Here is an 18,768-nt window from a genome sequence, read left to right as displayed (position 1 = left end):
GCCCTGGTTCTCCATTCCTCCTGCTTCCTAGATAAAAATTATTAAGCTAGTCACTGAATCGCCCCTGCTTTCTAACAGCACCAGAACAGAACCTGTTTCCTTGGACACTCCCCAAAATCACCTAGCAGAACCCATATACCATAATAAGCCCGCTTTAACACCCGCATCCTTGGGATCCCTGGGTGGCGCAGCGGTTTGGCGCCTGCCTTTGGCCCAGGGCGCGATCCTGGAGTCCGGGATGGAGTCCCGTGTTGGGCTAACTGCATGGAGCCTGCTTCTCCCTCTGCCTGTGTCTCAGCCTCTTTCTCTCTGTGTCTTTCATGAATAAATAAATAAAATCTTAAAAAAAAAAAGAGAGAGAGAGAAAAAAAACATTAACCTGAATGGCTAAACAGATGAGATCTTGGAATATAAAAAGCTTGTACGCTAAATGCTCTGTGACTTGTAGGTTTGGTTTCCAAAACAGAAGAAAGACATTAATGGTAAAATCAGATTTCTTAGTTTTGACAAACATACCATGGTTATATCAGACATTAAATATAGGAGAAACAGTAAAGGGTATGTAGGTGTTCCCAGTAGTATCTTTGCAACTTTCTATAGATTTAAAATGATCCCAAAATACTAATTTTATTTTTAAAAAGTTATGAATTGGGGCACCGGGGTGGCTCGGTTAAGCATCTGATTAAAAGCATCTGACTCTTGGTTTCCTCTCAGATTATGATCACAGGGTCCTGGGATCAAGCCCAGAGTTGGGCTCCATGCTCAGCCAGGAGTCAGTTTAAGGATCTTTCACCCCTCCCCTGCCCTTCCCCTTTGCACAAGCTCGCTTTCTCTCTAATAAATACATCTTTTTTTTTTTTTTTAAGATTTATTTATTTGTGATAGACATAGAGAGAGAGGCAGAGACACAGGCAGAGGGAGAAGCAGGCTCCACGCAGGGATCCTGATGTGGGACTCGATCCCGGGTCTCCAGGATCACGCTCTGGGCTGAAGGCAGGCACTAAACCACTGAGCCACCCAGGGATCCCTAAATAAATCTTTTTTAAAAAATTATGAACAATTATCCTCCAGGGAAGAGTTTTATTTTTGCACTGGAGTAATAGTGATGGTTGTTATAATCTTGAGTGACTCTGGTATGAGGGTCAAATACAGTCACAACACCAGCTCTTCTGCCTCAATTCTAGCTTTTGGTTCTTCCCACTCCAACCAACAGGGTTCCTTCCTGGGTCCCCACATACCCTCTGGCATGTGGCCACCACCCACTGAAAGTGACCACACTTGCTGCAGGTACTTCCCCACTACTTTGTTGTTACACGGAAGTCAATCAGTCCAGGATTTCTGACTGCTTTCAAAGTGAAAATAAGCTGTAAGTAAAACAAAACAAAGGCACAAAGAAGTTGGGTCAAGGCAGCATTGTCAAAGGAGGAAACTGCCTCTTTTACTCTGCAAACATATTAACATATCTCCTGAGCTTTCCTCAGTGAGATGTTATTCTGCAGCCCCCAGCCTTCACCCCAAGCACAGGAGTCAATTGATGCTATAATGAGAGGCATTACATGATATGATATACCAACAAAACATAAAATGGCATACCAAAATTGAACACCTGATAGTCACTGGAGAACTAGGTGTAACGGTCTGGCATTTTATGGTAGCAGTGAATAGAAGTTTTCATTCAGAGGGTGCCTGGGTGGCATAGTTGCTTAAGCATGGGACTCTTGATTTTGGCTCAGGTCTTGATCTCAGGGTCATGAGATGAAGCCCCACGCTCAGCATGGAGTCTGCTAAAGTTTCTCTCCCTATCGCTCTGCCCCTGCCCACCTCATGCTCTCCCTCTCTCAAATAAATAAATCTTTAAAAAAATAAAAGTAAGTTTTCATACAGGGAATTCTCCCATAATAAAAGAAAGATAGGGATCCCTTGGTAGCTCAGTGGCTGAGTGCCTGCCTTCCCCCAGGAGCCTTGGAGTCCCGGGATGAAGTCCCATATCAGGCTTCCTGCATGGAGCCTGCCTCTCCCTCTGCCTATGTCTCTGCCTCTCTCTCTCTCTCTGTTTCTCATGAATAAATAAATAATTTTTTAAAAAGATAGATATGAATGGCAGAAGATACAATTATTAAAACAACTGGGACCCTAGGAGGAGTTTATCTTCTGGAATCTGATGATTTTCATTATGTTGGAGTAGAGGCTTGCTGTCCAATAGAAACGAAATGTGAGCCACATATATAATTTAAAATTTTTGTAGGAGCCACATTTATAAAAGTAGGAAGAAACAGGTAAAATTAATTTGTTTCAATGTATCCAAGATATAATTTCATATGTAATCAATATGTAAAATTATCAGTGATACACTTTATATATTTTTTTTAAACAGAAACAGCCTTTCAAAGAAAGGCTCAGTTTTTTTTTAATTTAATTTTATTTATTTATGATAGGCACACAGTGAGAGAGAGAGAGGGGCAGAGACATAGGCAGAGGGAGAAGCAGGCTCCATGCACCGGGAGCCTGACGTGGGATTCGATCCCGGGTCTCCAGGATCCCGCCCTGGGCCAAAGGCAGGCGCCAAACCGCTGTGCCACCCAGGGATCCCTATATTATTTTTTACTGGATTAAATCTTCGAAATGTGTGTATTTTCTGTCGGACAGCACATCTCAACACAGATGTTAAATTTTTATTGGGAATGCTTAACATATATTTATATTTTATAAAATTTACAGTTAAAAAATTAGATTCACGTATCTATGTTGTTCCAAACATAGTTAAAAATTTTCAAATATGAATTATCCATATTTAAATTTAAATTAAGGCAAGAAAGTGAAGAAAATGGAATTCTAGTGTGTTGTCTTCAGGAATGCAAAATGGTGCAGCCACTATGGAAAACAGCATGGCAAATTCTCAAAAATTGAAAAGGATTACCATGTGATCCAGCAATTACATTTCTGGACATACTCAAAATAATTGAAAATAAGATCTGAAAGAGATAGTGGTATACCAATGTTCATAGCAGCATTATTTACAATAGGGAAAAGGAGGAAGCAACCCAATTTGTTGATAGATGAATGAATAAACAAAATGTGGTCTGTACAAACAACATAATATCATTCAGCCTTAAAAGAGAAGGAAATTCCGGGGCACCTCGGTGGCTCGGTTGGTTAAGCATCCAACTCTTGATTTTGGCTCAGGTCATGATCTCAGGGTCTGAGACTGATCTCTACATCAGTTGCAGCATTCAGCAGTATCTTTAAGATTCTCTCTCCCTGTCCTTCTCCTTCTGCCCCTCCCCCCTTCTCATGCTCTCTCAGGGGCAAAAAGGAGAGAGAGAGAAGGAAATTCTGAGACATGCTACTACATGGATGAAACTTGAGGACATAATGCTTCATGAAACAAGCCAGTCATAAAAAGACAAGTACCACATGATTCCACTTCAAGGAGGATCAGATTCATAGGCCAGAAAAAGGAATGGTGATGTAGCCCTGGACTGTGGGGAGGCAGGAAATGGGGAATTGTTTAATATGTATAGAGTTTCAGGCTTTCAAGATGAAAAGAGTACAGAGATTGTTTGCACAAGATTGAATGTACTTAACACTACTGATCTTAGAAAATGGTTAAGATGGTCAACTTATATTGTTATTTTACTACAATTAAAATAAAAAGTCAAGGGGTAACTGAGTGGCTCATTCAGTTAAGTGTCCAACTCTTGATTTCAGCCCAGTTCATGATCTCAGGGTCATGAGATCAAGGGTTGAGCCCCGCAAAGGGCTCTGCACTGAGCACAGAGCCTGCTTGGGATTCTCTCTCCCTCTGTTCATTCCCCACCCACCTACTGCCCCCTCCATCAATGAGAAAATTAATTTTTAAAAAAGTCAGGGGTGCCTGGCTCAGTCTGTAGAGCATGTATGTGACTCTTGATCTTTGGGGTCAGAAATTTAAGTCTCACATTGTGTGTAGAGGTTATTTAAAAATAAATTTAAAAATATTAAAAAGTCAGATCCTTAATCCCACTAGCCCATTTCAAGTGCTCAGCAGCCCTGTGTGGCTAACTGGCTTCCTTATCACACAATGCAGCTTTAGACTAAGAAAGGAGGAACTGAAATCCTACTATCTTCAACTGTCACTTTGAAAGGACTTCTTGGCTCTGTCTCTGCCCTAAGCCACTGCCTTTCTTCACTCTGCCTGGAGGGTTAGAACCTGTTACTTAAGTCTTGAGAGTTGGAAATACTCACACCAATGACTTCAGAATAAGCTTCAGTTTCCTTTGGGGAGTTTCACTTGAATATAGAGGGCGGGGCAGCCATCTAATTGTTAGCCATCTACTTTGATCCTGTGGATGTAATATTTCTGAAAAGGAGGCACAAGAAACTTAAACTTCACGTGTCACCTGTGAAAGTTTATTCCAACATGGATTAACACTGAAATCACTGATCCAATGAATAAAATCTGAAAGCAATTTTTATAAAGTCCCATTTGTGAATAACACAGAGATTTGACCCCTCAGGGCCAGAAAGAAGGGTGAAGGAGCTATAAATGAGGCATCATCAGGGTTTGCTCTTGACTTTCCCTATAGGGCTTAAGTGTGATTGGCTTTTATTTACAGTTCTTAGTAAACATTAGGTTTCTTATCAGGTGCTCAGATATATATTTTAGATAAAGATTGATTAGAGGTTATTTTAAGTTTTTGTTTTTAAGGAAGTGTGTGAGCAGAGCAGGGAGGAGGGAGCAGATACAAAGGGAGAGAGAGAATCTTAAGCAGTCCCTGCCCTAGCATGGAGCCCAAACCCAGGGCTCAAATCTTAGGACTCTGAGATCATGACCTGAGCTAAATGGATGTGTAACTGACTGAGCCACCCAGGGTCCCCTAGAGTTGTCTTTATAATAATCTTTGTATTTTATTGCTATGTGATTTAATCATTTTTCTATTCTCCAAGTCTTTTTTGTTAACTTGTGGCTCCTAAGAATTTTTATTCTTTTCCGAAAAGACATAATATATGATAAGCCTGATAGGATACACATTATGCCTTTTCAGTAAAGAATGAAAATCCCTCCTCTGGGTGATAAATTCTCTAAATGCAAGGACAGAACAATTTAATTCTCTTTGTCTTCCATGCCTTTAAGCACAGGACTCAAATAAGTTCTAAGCAAGCATTCGCTGATGGCCAGAAAGGCTTTTTCTGTAGGTATTAATATGTGTTTTAAATGACATTATCCAGTTTTATTTAACAAAGGTTAAATGTCTTTGTTGCTTACCAGTAATCAAAGACAGGCATCAAGTTTAGCTTAATCACTGAGTATCCAGGGCTGCTGGAATGGTCTCCTGCCCAAAGAAAGGACTCAAGTAGTATTGAATAGATAACTAAATGAAAGCTAACTACTTTTTAAAGTAAACTGCTTTAAAATGAGTTGAGGTGGTGCCTGGCTGGCTCAAGTCTGTAGAACAAGCAACTTTTGATCTTGGAGTTGGGAGTTCAAACCCCGCATTGGGCAGAGATTACTTAAACAAACAAACAAATCTACCAAAAAGACAAATGCACACAATAAGAAAGGAAGGAAGGAAGGAAGGAAGGAAGGAAGGAAGAAAGAAAGAAAGAAAGAAAGACAGAAAGAAAGAAGTACCTTATGGGGCACCTATTGTACCTTATGGGGCTATTTGACTCAGTAGGTAGACAGAGAATGTGACTCAATCTTGGGGCTGTAAATTCAAGCCCCACATTTGGTGTAGAAATGACTTAAAAATAAAATCTTAAAAAAATAAAAAGAAAACAAAATGAGTAGGTAATTGCATTTCTTAATCCTTAGGAAGAACTTTCATGTAAGTATTTTAAGTGTTAAATACAGCAAAAGTGGGGTTTTTGACATCCTCTCAGATTTTATAAACATTTAAGCCACATTTAAAAGACATTTGCCTGGGGCAGCCCCGGTGGCTCAGGGGTTTAGCGTCGCCTACAGCTCAGGGTGTGATCCTGGAGACCTGGGATCGAGTCCCACGTCAGTCTCCCAGCATGGAACCTGCTTCTGCCTCTGCCTGTGTCTCTGCCTCTCTCTCTCTCTCCTCTCTGTGTATTCTCATGAATAAATAAAATCTTTAAAAAAAAAAAAAAAAGACAGTTGCCTGAATACATTCGGCACTAGGAAGAGCCATGCTCATAGGAGCTCAGCCACGGAAGTGAGGCTCTCTGCCAGCTGTGGTGAAGACGAATGAAAACCAACTCTGTTACTCTAAGTCAGCCAACACCCTAATAGGAAATGAGTTTATAGTTCACATTTTTGGGAAATGCCGAAATATTTTTTCATGTATTTACAGATTTCAGTAGATTTATTTATAGACTGAATATTCATGACTCCATTGTAGATTGAGTCAGTTTACCCTCTTACTTAGAAGAGGATAGGAAAAAGGCCTTTACCAATATTATCTTGTTTGTTGTCAATTAACAGTACTCAGACTGGCCAGGATAGAAGAGAGTCACTATTAAGACTCCTTATTTCACTGTTGAGATTCAGCCCAGGGAAGTTATATGACTTTTTCAAAGTCACCCAAATAGTAAATTGTTGCACAGAAACCCAGAATGCTTGGAAGCTATTTTGGTGATTTTCCTCTTATGCCACACTGATTCTTTGCTATGAGTATATGTGTGCTTGTGTGTTCCTCACATTGTACATTAGTGTGGGACCATCAAAATTGAAGCTGGAAACAGTGCAAACGATTTTATTGTTCAATGGGGAAAAATTATTATTTCTGTGATCTTTAAAGTTTTTGCCAAAATATTAAAAACCCTCTGACTGGGATACCTGGGTGGCTTAGCGGTTGAACGTCTGCCTTTGGCCCAGGGCATGATCCTGGAGTCCCGGGATCAAGTCCCACGTCGGGCTCCCGGCACGGGGCCTGCTTCTCCCTCTGCCTGTGTCTCTGCCTCTCTCCCCATCTCTCATGAATAAATAAATAAAATCTTAAAAAAAAAAAAAAAACCTCTGTTATAAGTGTATTGGGAAATGAAAACATTACTAAAACTAATATTTATTTTGTATTCTGTGACTTATTAGAAACATTGAGAAAGTGTTTTGTTTATAAAAGCTTACCAAGGATAATGCTTCCTCTTCTTTTCTTTTTATAGCTTATGACAGAAAAAGTATCTTTTCAATTCTTTAGCCAATTGTCATATCCCTTTATATATTTGGATCACATTCCACTGTTTTACCATTTGTACTTCTAACATCAAGAAATATCTCCAAGAATTCCCCAGCGCAAAGTTATTTTGCCAGCATCATGTCTTCTAGGACATCTTTAACCTTTTCATCATAAACACTTTCCTGATGTTAAATTCTCCTTCAACACGTCCTCTGGCTGCAGATCTGGAGTCTCTTGTACAATAGCAATGTCAACATTCCCCCATCAGCTCCTTTGGTTATAACTCCATTTACACTAAGGCCCAGTCTCTCTCCCAGCATTATCACTTTTCATTTATTTGCTGCACTTTTGTCTTTATTGATCAATTCCCTCTTTTGATCATCCATTTCTTTGGAAATGTCATTAGGTTTATTTTGGGAGACAAGAAGTGACCCAATCACATGCTTTTCTGTCCATATGTGGGCTAAGCAACAGATTCACAGTGATCATTGACAGACTTTCAGAGAACTTATATGCCTTGTCACTTACCATGATATACATCTGTTATTTATATAGTGATCTGTGGCCTGAAGAGCTGGCAGTGAAGTTTATATTTTATGCAATTACAGTTGATACACTGTTGCAACTAAAATTTGAATCATGTTTTTTGGGGACTGATATGTAACTAAACCATTGTGAGTGTAATTTATGCATTAGGGAAGCCTACAAAATGAGGTCTGGCTGTGTCCAGGTACAGTCTAGTAGAGAGTTTAAGAGGAACATAGACTTGAGGGTTTGATAGACTGGTTTAAATTCAGGACAACCATTGTCAACCTTTTAAAAGAAAAAGTAAGCAATTCAGTGAGCAAAATCAAGTTTGAGAATGACAAAAGAATGGCAATTTGGGACAAGCACTCTATGGCAAACCATAGGCAAGTACAGAGAACAATGGAGGAGAGCATCCTTTTATAGGGGAAAGGAAGAAGTTGGGACAAAAGTCCACGGTAGAAAAATGAGAGTTCATTGACTGCAGGCAAATTTGTGGTGGCCTTTCACTGGTTGCTGAGCTAAGAGGAAATCTTCCTTCCTGTTGGATTTTGCAAGCTGTGAGGAATGGTGTGTGTGAGAGCCCTCCTTTCATGGCTTCCTGACTAATTCTGAGTTAGGTTTCCTTAACACATTTTCACATCTTAGACAAGTGCCTCACCTGTAAAACTAAGATAAAACCATCCCATCTTTTAGGTAACTGTGAGAAGTAGTGATCACATCAAGATCTCGTTTCACACAGGACTGGGCAGATGCCTGCTAAGCTTGTGACCAGCAGTACTGGCAGCAGAAATAGAATCTAAATTTTCCATAGACAATTCCAAAATTATTTTACATTCTTATTATAATTAAACAGGGGAAAAATACTCTATGGAAGCCTATCTATTCACTTTTTTGCTGTCTGAAACCTGTTAAGACTACTAAGAGGTCCAGTTTTGGGTGGGGAAGGAAGTTAGAATATGTAAAGGAAGGTATGGTGTAGCTATCTAAGAGGACTGCCTTATTAACAGGTAGGAGGTGGAACTGGGTTGTCAGATGAGGAAAGGAATGAGGTTTGTGCAATGATCTATGTTTCTCTGAGTCACATCTACATGGTATCTTTATTATTTGGTTTACAATAATGTCTACAACATTAGCCAGTCTGTTAGCAAGTGCAAGAATAGGGGTGGCTAGGCGGCTTAGTTGGTTAAACATCCAACTCTTGATTTTAGCTTAGGTCGTGGTCTCAGGTCCTGGGATCAAATCCCTCATTGAGATCTGCACTCAGTGGGTAGTCTGCTTGAGAATCCTCTCCCTCTCCCTCTGCCCCTACTCCTGCTTGTGCTCTCTCTCTCTCTCTCTAAATGTCAAAAAACAAAAACAAGTGCAAGAATAAATACATTCCAGGGGCCCCTGGCTGGCTAAGTTAGTAGAGTATGGGATCCTTAATCTCAGAGTCATGAGTTCTAGCCCCATGTTGGGTGTAGGGTGTAGGGATTAAAAAAAAAAAATTCCAGTAACAAGTAACATATTATCTTTTTGACATCTGTAATTTTAGTTTTCTAAGAGTATATATCTGGAAGTAAATATGATATATATATGTGTATATATATGCACATATATATTGGTTGGTGACTCATAGGCATTAAGGATAACAAGGTAGATGACTTATTATATTTATTAACATTTTATTCCTAGTACCTCTAAAAGGGTCCTTGAGGAAGTATAAGAACTTTTTCTCTGATGAAGGGATCATTCTTCAGATTCTGGTGGTAGTCAATGAAATTAACATTGATATTAGGCAGTAAAGACCTGTAAAAGCAAAGGGAGAGAACTTGTTTTAGGAGGGCACCCAGATGACCTACAGATGAAGTTGCTATAATGAAGCCTCTAAGTTTGGAGTGTGATGTTTGCTCAGCACTTTGAGATGATCTCCAATGCTTATGACCTTGACAAAATATAGAATTTGGTTTAAGAAATGCCTGAAAATTCTCCATACTACCTTTTCTTGTTACTGAAATGTGGCCTCAAGTGGTTTTGGGTCCATGCATTTTTCCCTCTAACATAGGAAACAACACACAGAAAAGGTCCTTACTGGCACCAAAGAACAAAGGCTACTGAACTTGAGAAGCATAACTCTTGATCATTAATGCTTTTAGAGACAGCTCTTGGGATGCCTGGGTGGTTCAGCGGTTGGGGGTCTGCCTTTGGCTCAGGGCCTGATCCCAGATCTGCGGATCCAGTCTCCCATCGGGCTCCCTGCAAGGAGCCTGCTTCTCCCTCTGACTGTGTCTCTGCTTCTCTCTCTGTGTCTCTCATGAATAGATAAATCTTTTAAAAAAGAGAGAGATAGTTCTTGACCAAAAGAAAGAAATGTGAAAAGTAATCAAGAAAATCTGAACTAAAATTGGAATTGGGAAGACTTCTAGAGGAAGCTCTTATCCCCTACCACTAGTCAGTTATCCCAAACAGAAAGAGCGGTGCCTTGCATCTCCAACTGGAAGATGTCACTATTTTACTACCTTTCCCAGGAAAGATATTCTTCTGCCCAGCAACAACCCCAACTAATGGAAAATGCTGCAGCTCAGCCAATGAAAAGTCATTGTCACCTTAAACTCTTTCCTCCCTCCAATCAACTTTAATTTTTCCTTTGCCAATGGACTTCCTTGCCCAACCCTCTCTATAACAGCCTTTCATTTTATAGAATTCCTTGGAGTATCTCTCTGCTTGATGAGATACTGCTTGATTCATGAATCAATTGATAAAGCCAATTTGATCTTCAAACTTACTCAGTTGTATTTTTTTTTAAAGATTTTATTTATTCATGAGAGAAACAGAGAGAGAGAGAGAGAGAGAGAGAGAGACAGAGACACAGGCAGAGGGAGAAGCAGGCTCCATGCAGGCAGCCCGGCATGGGACTCGATCCCAGGTCTCCAGGATCACGCCCTGGGCCAAAGACAGTGCTAAACTGTTGAGCCACACCAGCTACCCTCAGTTGTATTTTTTTTTTAACAGAAAAAATCACAAAGAAAGGACAAAGGACAAGAATCATTGCAATAAGTGGTTATCTCAATATTCAGAAGAGGAGGAGCATAAAGGAAACCTTGTTAACACTTTTAGGTACATCCTTGCAGAAAATTTTAATGTATATAGATATATATTACACATTTAATGTAAATACCAAAATATATCATTTTAGGAAAATGTACACAAGACCACTTTTTAAAAAAAATTTTTTTTTTTAATTTTTATTTATTTATGATAGTCACAGAGAGATAGAGAGAGGCAGAGACACAGGCAGAGGGAGAAGCAGGCTCCATGCACCGGGAGCCCGACGTGGGATTCGATCCCGGGTCTCCAGGATCGCGCCCTGGGCCAAAGGCAGGCGCCAAACCGCTGCGCCACCCAGGGATCCCAAGACCACTTTTTTACAAAAAGATTTCTACTAGGGGCACCTGGGTGGCTCAGTTGGTTAAGTGTCTAACTCTTGATTTCAGCTCAGGTCATGATCTCAGGGTTGTGAGATCAAGCCCTATGTTGGGCCTTGTTCTGGGCATTGAGACTGCTTAAGATTCTCTCCCCACTCCATTGCCTCTCTCCATAACAGAAAAAACAAAAACAAAAACAAAAAGAGGTTTCTGCGCCACATGTCAGGATAGCAGCAGAAGTAACTGCTTGTCAGGTCAGATGATTTATCTCTCCCAGTACATCAAGCAGGAGGGCACTAAAAACAGTCATGTCATTACCCATCTATTGTATAAGCATGACTAAAATTTTTGAGTGGCCTTCTGTATCTGTCAAGGTTGAGAGAGAGGAAGAGTAGCCACCAGGTAATGTGTATATATAATTTGTTACAGGAATGCTATTGTGGGAGCTGGTTAAGCATCTCTGTCTAGAAAGGAAGATGGATGTAAAGTCTGGAATGGCCAGAATGGCTGGAACTCAAGTTGGAAATAGAGCTAAAATTCGTCTTAGCTCTCCTTGTCTTTGCCTCTAGTCTTGGTAGTGTGAGCATCTAGCAGAAGACCCTTCCTGAGCTTAACACATATCTGGCCCAAGAGTTGGGGAAGTTAAAGGAGGATGCAGGGGAGGTATCACAGCTATAAGGTTGGCTTCTGTCACCCAACAATGATGATAAGAACAGCAGGTTCTGCCCCTTGAAACCTCACACAAGGATCTCTCTTGTAGCCCCCCCACATCTAAACACACAGAGAAGAGATTTCTGGGCAATATCCTTTAGTTTAATCAAGCTGCTATGGCATGAAGCCACTGACCCTGGTTTCTTTATAGTCCTCGATATAGCTTGCCTCTTAGATGCCCTGACAAAAGCATGAGTTTAAGACATTTTGGTGATTCTTCTTCTTCTTCTTTTTTTTTTTTTATTCATGAGAGACACAAAGAGAGAAGGAGAGGCAGAGACCCAGGCAGAGGGAGAAGCAGGCTCTATGCAGGGAGCCCAACGTGGGACTCGATCCCAGGTCTCCAGGATCACACCCCGGGCTGAAGGCAGCGCTAAACCTCTGAGCCACCCAGGCTGCCCAATTTTAGTGATTCTTGACTTGAGACTGTGATACAGGTAATTTTTATTTCTTTCTTGTATGGAAGAGTAAGCCCGATCCACCCCCCCTTTTGTCTCTCTCATTGTCACCCAATACCAAACCACTTTACTTAACTGATCTTCTTTAACTTATAACTGTCCCCCTTTTTTCCTGTTGGTAGGTAAAAAACAAAACCTTTTTTTTTTTTTAAAGATTTTATTTACTTGGGTTTTTGTTTGTTTGGTTGGTTGGTTTTTTTAAGATTTTATTTATTTGACAGCACAAGCAGCGGGAGCAGCAGAAAGAGGGAGAAGCAGGCTCTCTGCTGAGCTGGGAGCCCGACACGAGGGCTCGATCCCAGGACCCTGGGATCATGACCCAAGTAGAAGGCAGACAGACACTCAACTGACTAAGCCACCCAAGCCCCCCAGTAAAAAACTTCCAAAGTCAATATTATTAACACCTATTATGGGATAAAGATCTCAAAATTGTTCTAGTTTTGCAGGATAACATTTGGGGTTTATGTTTTTCGTAAGTAGTCAAAATGTACATGTTAGCATGACACCATTGTTGCTTACTAACTCTCAAGGGAGGGAATCCCTGGGTGGCTCAGCAGTTTGGCACCTGCCTTTGGCCCAGGGCGCGATCCTGGAGTCCCGGGATCGAGTCCCGCATCAGGCTCCTGTCATGGAGCCTGCTTCTCCCTCCTCCTGTGTCTCTGCCTCTCTCTCTCTCTCTCTCTGTGTGTCTATCATAAATAATAAATAAATAAATCTTTAAAAAAATAACTATCAAGGGATTAAAAAAAAGAACTTTCAACAGAAGCATAGATAATGAAAATACTTAGCACATATTCAGCTCTCCAAGGAAGGACTGGACTCCACATGGCCTGTGCTCACACTTCTGTCCTATCAGCTCTTCTCCACATGCAGTGAAGCTCAGGAATCATTGGCCAATATTGACCTCTTGTTCATTTGCCCTTGGGGAGCACAAAGTCTGCCATGAGCAAATGGAGGCAGAACAGGATGCTCCCTAACAAAGGATTAGTACTCAGGGGGATTGTGGGGCTGACTCAGGGACAGGCTCCCTCCCACTCATCTAACCACAATGGTTTCAAAATAGAAGCTACAGTGGGAAGGAATTGTTTTTACCATATTAACTTGGGTGAGGTATGCTGGGGTCAGATGCTAATACAGAGAGAGAAAACTGGGATCCTTGGGTGGCTCAGCGGTTAAAGCATCTGCCTTCAGCCCAGGGCATGATCCTAGAGTCCCAGGATTAAGTCCCATGTCAGGCTCTGTGCATGGAGCCTGTTTCTCCCTCTGCCTGTGTCTCCGCCTCTCTCTCTCTCTCTCTGTCTCTCATGAATAAATAATCTTAAAAAAAGAGAGAGAGAAAACTGTTTCCTGTACTCACAGCCACCCAAGGTCACTCGGGGGAAGCACCAGGTTAATCATGAGGCAGAGTGAGGGGTAACTGTGGTTTATTGTGATTTTTGCTGGAAGGAAAAGTTTAGGCACGGCAAATAGGTTTAGGATTGGCTAATTTGAATAATTTCAGTGGGCCCTTGGGTACAGGGGCTATCCCAGGATACCTGATAATCAGGCCCTGCGGTAATCAGGGTGGGTGTATAGTGGTCCCTGCGGTAATCAGGGTGGGTGTATAGTGGTCCAGAGTATATAATTCAGATAAGGGAGATTTTTTTTTTTTAAAGATTTTATTTATTTATTCATGAGAGACAGAGAGAGGCAGAGACACAGGCAGAGGAACAAACAGGCTCCATGCAGGGAGCCTGATGTGGGACTCGATCCCGGGACTCCAGGATCAGGCCCTAGGCCAAAGGCAGGCGCTAAGTCACTGAGCCACCCAGGGATCCCAGGGAGATGTTTGGTGTTGTGGACTTAACGGGTTGTTCAAGAAGAGGAACTGAGCAGCCTCTAGCCAGAGTGTCAAAACTGGGTCAAAACTGGATCAAGATAGCACACATCTGGGACGCCTGGGTGGTTCAGTGGTTGAGCATCTGCCTTCTGCCCAGGGCGTGATGCTGGGGACCCGGGATGGAGTCCCACATCGGGCTCCCTGCATGGAGCCTGCTTCTCCCTCTGCTTGTGTCTCTGCCTGCCTCTCTCTCTGTGTCTCTCATGAATAAATAAAATCTTAAAAAAAAAAAAAAAAAGATAGCACACATCTACCCATACAATCTTATATCACAGCATATTCTTTCAAAAAAATGTATATAAAAGATTGCACATCTTGTTACTTCTCTAATCCAAGACGTTAAAACTCCCCACTGACGTTAACTTCAAAATTTTTCCTCAAATTTTGAAATATTTCGTCATTCAAAAATTGTATTACAGTAATTGCTTTTTAAAGAATTGAAAAGCCCCTCATGGGGCACTTGGGTGGCTCAGCTGGTTAAGCATCTGCCTTCTGTTTAGGTTATGGTCCCAGGGTGCTGGGATCCAGCCCTGGGTCAGGCTCTCTGCTAAGCGAGGAGTCTGTTCCTCCCTCTGCCCCTGTTCATGTGTACTATCTCTCAAATAAATACATAAATAAAATCTTAAAAAAAAAAAAAAAGGTTGAAAAGTACCTCACAGCACTGGTTTACCTCTAAGTTTTTGTCCCCAAACAATGAAATAGTCAATATATCAAAATGTCAACTGTCTTACATTTGTAAAGTATCTGTAATTTTCTGCACGTTTTAAATATTCCATATTTTTTTAAAAAAATGGAAGTTACTGAAAGAGAAAAAGAGACAGAGAAGAGCTGCAAGCTGGCCTGCATCCAGTGCATCTTTTTTTCTTGCCACTTTTTATTGAGATATAACTGGCATTGATGTACGTCTTAATCCAAATGAAGTTTCCTGACTCTCCTGAGCCCCACAGAAATGAAGGCATTTAATTGTACATACTTTGGGATGGGAAAACTTATAATCAAGCTAAAAGCTTACAACTCAGAATGAAGACAGACAGACCTTACTTAGCTCAACTAATGTCCAAGCCAGGCCTTTTTTTTGGCTTGCCCTGATGAGGAAATGGTCAAAGGGCATCCATGCAATATTGCCCAGTATCACCCAGCCCACTTGCAGTCTTTTGCTAAGCAAAAAAACAATCAAAAAAACAATTCAAGCAAGTAACAAGCTCAGAGAGGTGCCATAATTCCTCTTTCACTGTTTAATACAAAGTACTGTTTGAAATAACTACAAAACCCCAAGGGTCCAGCCTTCTGGGGTGGTGACTTCTTGAAGCATTGGTGCTGCTTCAAAGGTGCATTTTTCTTTTTTTTTAAATGATGTAAAATTGGCATATAACATTATATTCATGTCAGGTGTACCACATAATTCATTGTTTGCATATACTACAAAGTGAAAACAATAAGTCACCATCCAACACCATACAACTGACCTTCTTCACAAAGGTTTATTTATTTTTTTAAATTTTATTTATTTATTCTTGAGAGACACACACAGAGAGAGGCAGACACATAGGCAGAGAGAGAAGCGGGCTCCATGCAGGGAGCCTGAGGTGGGACTCGATCCCAGGACTCCAGGGTCACGCCCTGGGCTGAAGGCCTTAACCGCTAAGCCACCCAGGTATCCCACAAAAGTTTATTTGTCTGTATAGATCAAGAAAATTTTCCAGATGAGGCAGCTGAACTGGCTTTCATCCCACCTGGGTTCTTTCATTGTCATCCCTGCCTGCTAGAGTACCTGGCTTCAAGGAGAAACATTACATCTGGACAGGTTCCATGCTGCTGCTGGGTAGTTCAACTTACCTTTTTTACATCATTCTTTTCTTCTCTCAGTGGGAAAGGAAGCCAGAAAAGAGGCTTGTAAGCCAGCCCAAGTCCCTCTCTCTTGGGTTCAAGGGTGCGGCAGTTAAGAGTGCATACCATAGGACGCCTGGGTGCTCAGCGGTTAAAGTGTCTGCCTTCAGCTCTGGCTGTGATCCTGGAGTCCCCGATAGAGTCCCAAGTCGGGCTCCCTGCAGGGAGACTGCTTCTCCCTCTGCCTTTGTCTCTGCCTCTCTCTCTCTCTCTCTGTCTCTCATGAATAAATAAAATCTTAAAAAAAAAAAAACAAAAAACGAGCACATACCGTAGAACCAAAGTGCCTCAGCATGCCAACATTTACACCTGCCATCTACAAGCTGAGTGACCTTAGGAAAATTACCTTAATGACTCTGTACTTCAGTTTCCTTCCACTAAGTGGTGATGGTAGTTAACACCTGCTGCTAGCTTGCTATGATGTTTAAATGAGATTTAGTATTCAAAACCAGTACAAACCACAGTGAAGGTGTAATACATGCAAGCTATTGTTACTGTATTGCTATCTGATAGATACTGTAGCTTTGAATAAAAGCCATCTCTGAGCCTCAGGGATCCTGCTCATTGGCACTCTCCTAGGGAAGGGGGTGGGCAAAACTTAATGTTTTCTTTCAAGGAGTGTTAACTGGAAAATTTTAATAGACTCCAGACAATACAAACTTCTGTACCATTTGTTATGGATGAGTGGCTTCCACAGAGGAGCTTATTTTTGAAACTTAAAAATATTTGTTGAAAGGCGTTAAATTTGTGATAATCTATTTACATAAATAGGAAATTAAAAGGCAGGTCAGTCTCTCCGAGAGGATACATTTTGGGGTGAGCTTCATTTGTGGTGAATTCAATTGTTTTTAAATCACAAACCTTAAAGGTGCATGTTTCTGCAGGTACTCTCAACAACAACAACAACAACAAAACAAAAAACCTACAACCATGTGGGGGTGGGGTGGGTGGCTCAGCCGTTTAGTGCTGCCTTCAGCCCAGGGCCTGATCCTGGAGACCCGGGATCCAGTCCCAAGTCAGCCTCCCTGCAGGGAGCCTATTTATTCTCATGAATAAATAAAAATGAGACACACAGAGAGAGGCAGAGACATAGGCAGAGGGAGAAGCAGGCTCCATGCGGGGAGCCTGATGTGAGACTTGATCCCGGGACTCCAGGATCATGTGCTGAGCCAAAGGCAGATGCTCAAACCACTGAGCCACCCAAGCGTCCCAATAAATAAAATCTTAGAATGGAGGTCCCTATGACCCCACAGCTGAGGTGGTCCAGGAAGACAAGTGTGGGAAAATATTTTCCAGTTGGTGAGATGAACTGGAAATTGTGGGCAAGGCTTGGATTTGTGGTACCAGTATGAACAATTTCAGGCCTTATTGTGAAAGAGGGTCTACCTGTAATGTTGCTGGTTCTCATCTCTGAAAAAAACATTAATGGGCACCTAGGATTACTCCCAAGACCAGAGAGAGGCTCATAATCAGGCCAAGGCTCTAATCTTTCATTCAGGGAAGCCCTCAAAGATTATTGCATTGTTGGGCAGCCTGGATGGCTCAGCGGTTTAGCACAGTCTTCAGCCCAGGGCCTGATCCTGGAGACACAGGTTGGAGTCCCACATCAGGCTCCCTGCATGGAGCCTGCTTCTCCCTCTGCCTGTGTCTCTGTCTGTCTCTCTCACTCTCTCATTAATAAATAAGTAAAATGTAAAAAAAAGGATTATTGCATTGTTGATCAATAATGAACAGGGAGCCCCTTGAAGGGATCAAAGAGCCTGTGTAGCTTGAGTCTCTCTTAACGGACTACATAAACATATCTTCTTGGACCTGGCTTCACAGTCCCTTAATTCTGAAGCACTATTTTTTGTTACCATTTTAATATTTGCCTCAGATTGGCTGCTTGCATCCTCTCTCCAGAACCAGACTTTTCTACAGTCAGCTATGATGAAGTCATTGTGGAGTTTTGTGGGAACACCTACCTGATTTTTGTAGGACTCATTTTCAGTAATTTTGCTTTAATTTTCTCCTTGTACATTTTCACCCCCTCTAACAGCTCTTCCTTTCACTTTTCCCATTTTTCTTTCCTAGAATCAGCTTTTGACAAACTGCTTTTTACTGTCATCCTCATAATCTGCCACTACTCCAAACATTCCCTTAGTTTAACCAGTGATTTTAAAATTATCTGTTCTGTGAAACCTGTGATGAATGCCTTGATCTCATCCTCTTTATAAAGAGTCTCCAAAAATTAAAATGGTGATAATTACTAACTCCAGAACACATCAAGAACAGTCCCCACTGCTCTCAAGCTGGGTAGCCACTTCCACCCAGCCTTTAGTTTCAGGTGTTCCCTTGGGTCTTCTGGGTCACCTTCAGAGACTGGGGGCTCCTCAGCCCAAGCAATCAACATGGGGGCAACCTCAGTGAACATGTTAATCCTTCCCTAAATTCTGCAATCGGAGCCGCCTTTATCCGTCTCGCTGTTTTCGGTTCCCTATTTTCTCCTTGGCAGGAAATTACTCTTTTTTTTCTCTCACGCTGATCTTCAATGCCGGCGTCCTTTGAGGTCCCTGTCTAGGGGGGAACTCTCCTAGTCCCTACCTCCCGGGGCTCAACACGGCGGCGGACCAGACCCTCCCCCGCACTGGGAAAGGGCTGGCCCGAGGCAGCCGCTCTCCTCTCAACAGCGTCCCCTTCCGCAGGCCCCGGCCCTGCCCCGCGCCCTGCTGACCAATCCCTGGCTCCGCTCCGGGAGCGGCACAATGGCGCCCTCGCGGCCCCGCCCCTGGACGCACGCC

At 41.9% G+C, this 18,768-nt stretch overlaps 1 long non-coding RNA gene across 1 annotated transcript; it reads right to left on the bottom strand.

Moving 5' to 3' along the window:
• Positions 1 to 998: 998 nt before the first annotated feature.
• On the bottom strand, positions 999 to 16,172 carry LOC121485057. The gene is made up of 4 exons (XR_005986189.1): positions 15,938 to 16,172; positions 9,327 to 9,437; positions 5,246 to 5,312; positions 999 to 1,364 (listed from the first exon to the last, which is right to left on the bottom strand). It is a non-coding gene; the product is annotated as an uncharacterized LOC121485057 (long non-coding RNA).
• Positions 16,173 to 18,768: the final 2,596 nt, after the last annotated feature.

Source organism: Vulpes lagopus, chromosome 2 (assembly GCF_018345385.1).
Source record: "Vulpes lagopus strain Blue_001 chromosome 2, ASM1834538v1, whole genome shotgun sequence".
Classification (NCBI taxonomy): domain Eukaryota; kingdom Metazoa; phylum Chordata; class Mammalia; order Carnivora; family Canidae; genus Vulpes; species Vulpes lagopus.
The sequence above is the reverse complement of the archived record's forward strand: the minus strand, read 5'-3'. Positions and strand labels throughout refer to the sequence as shown.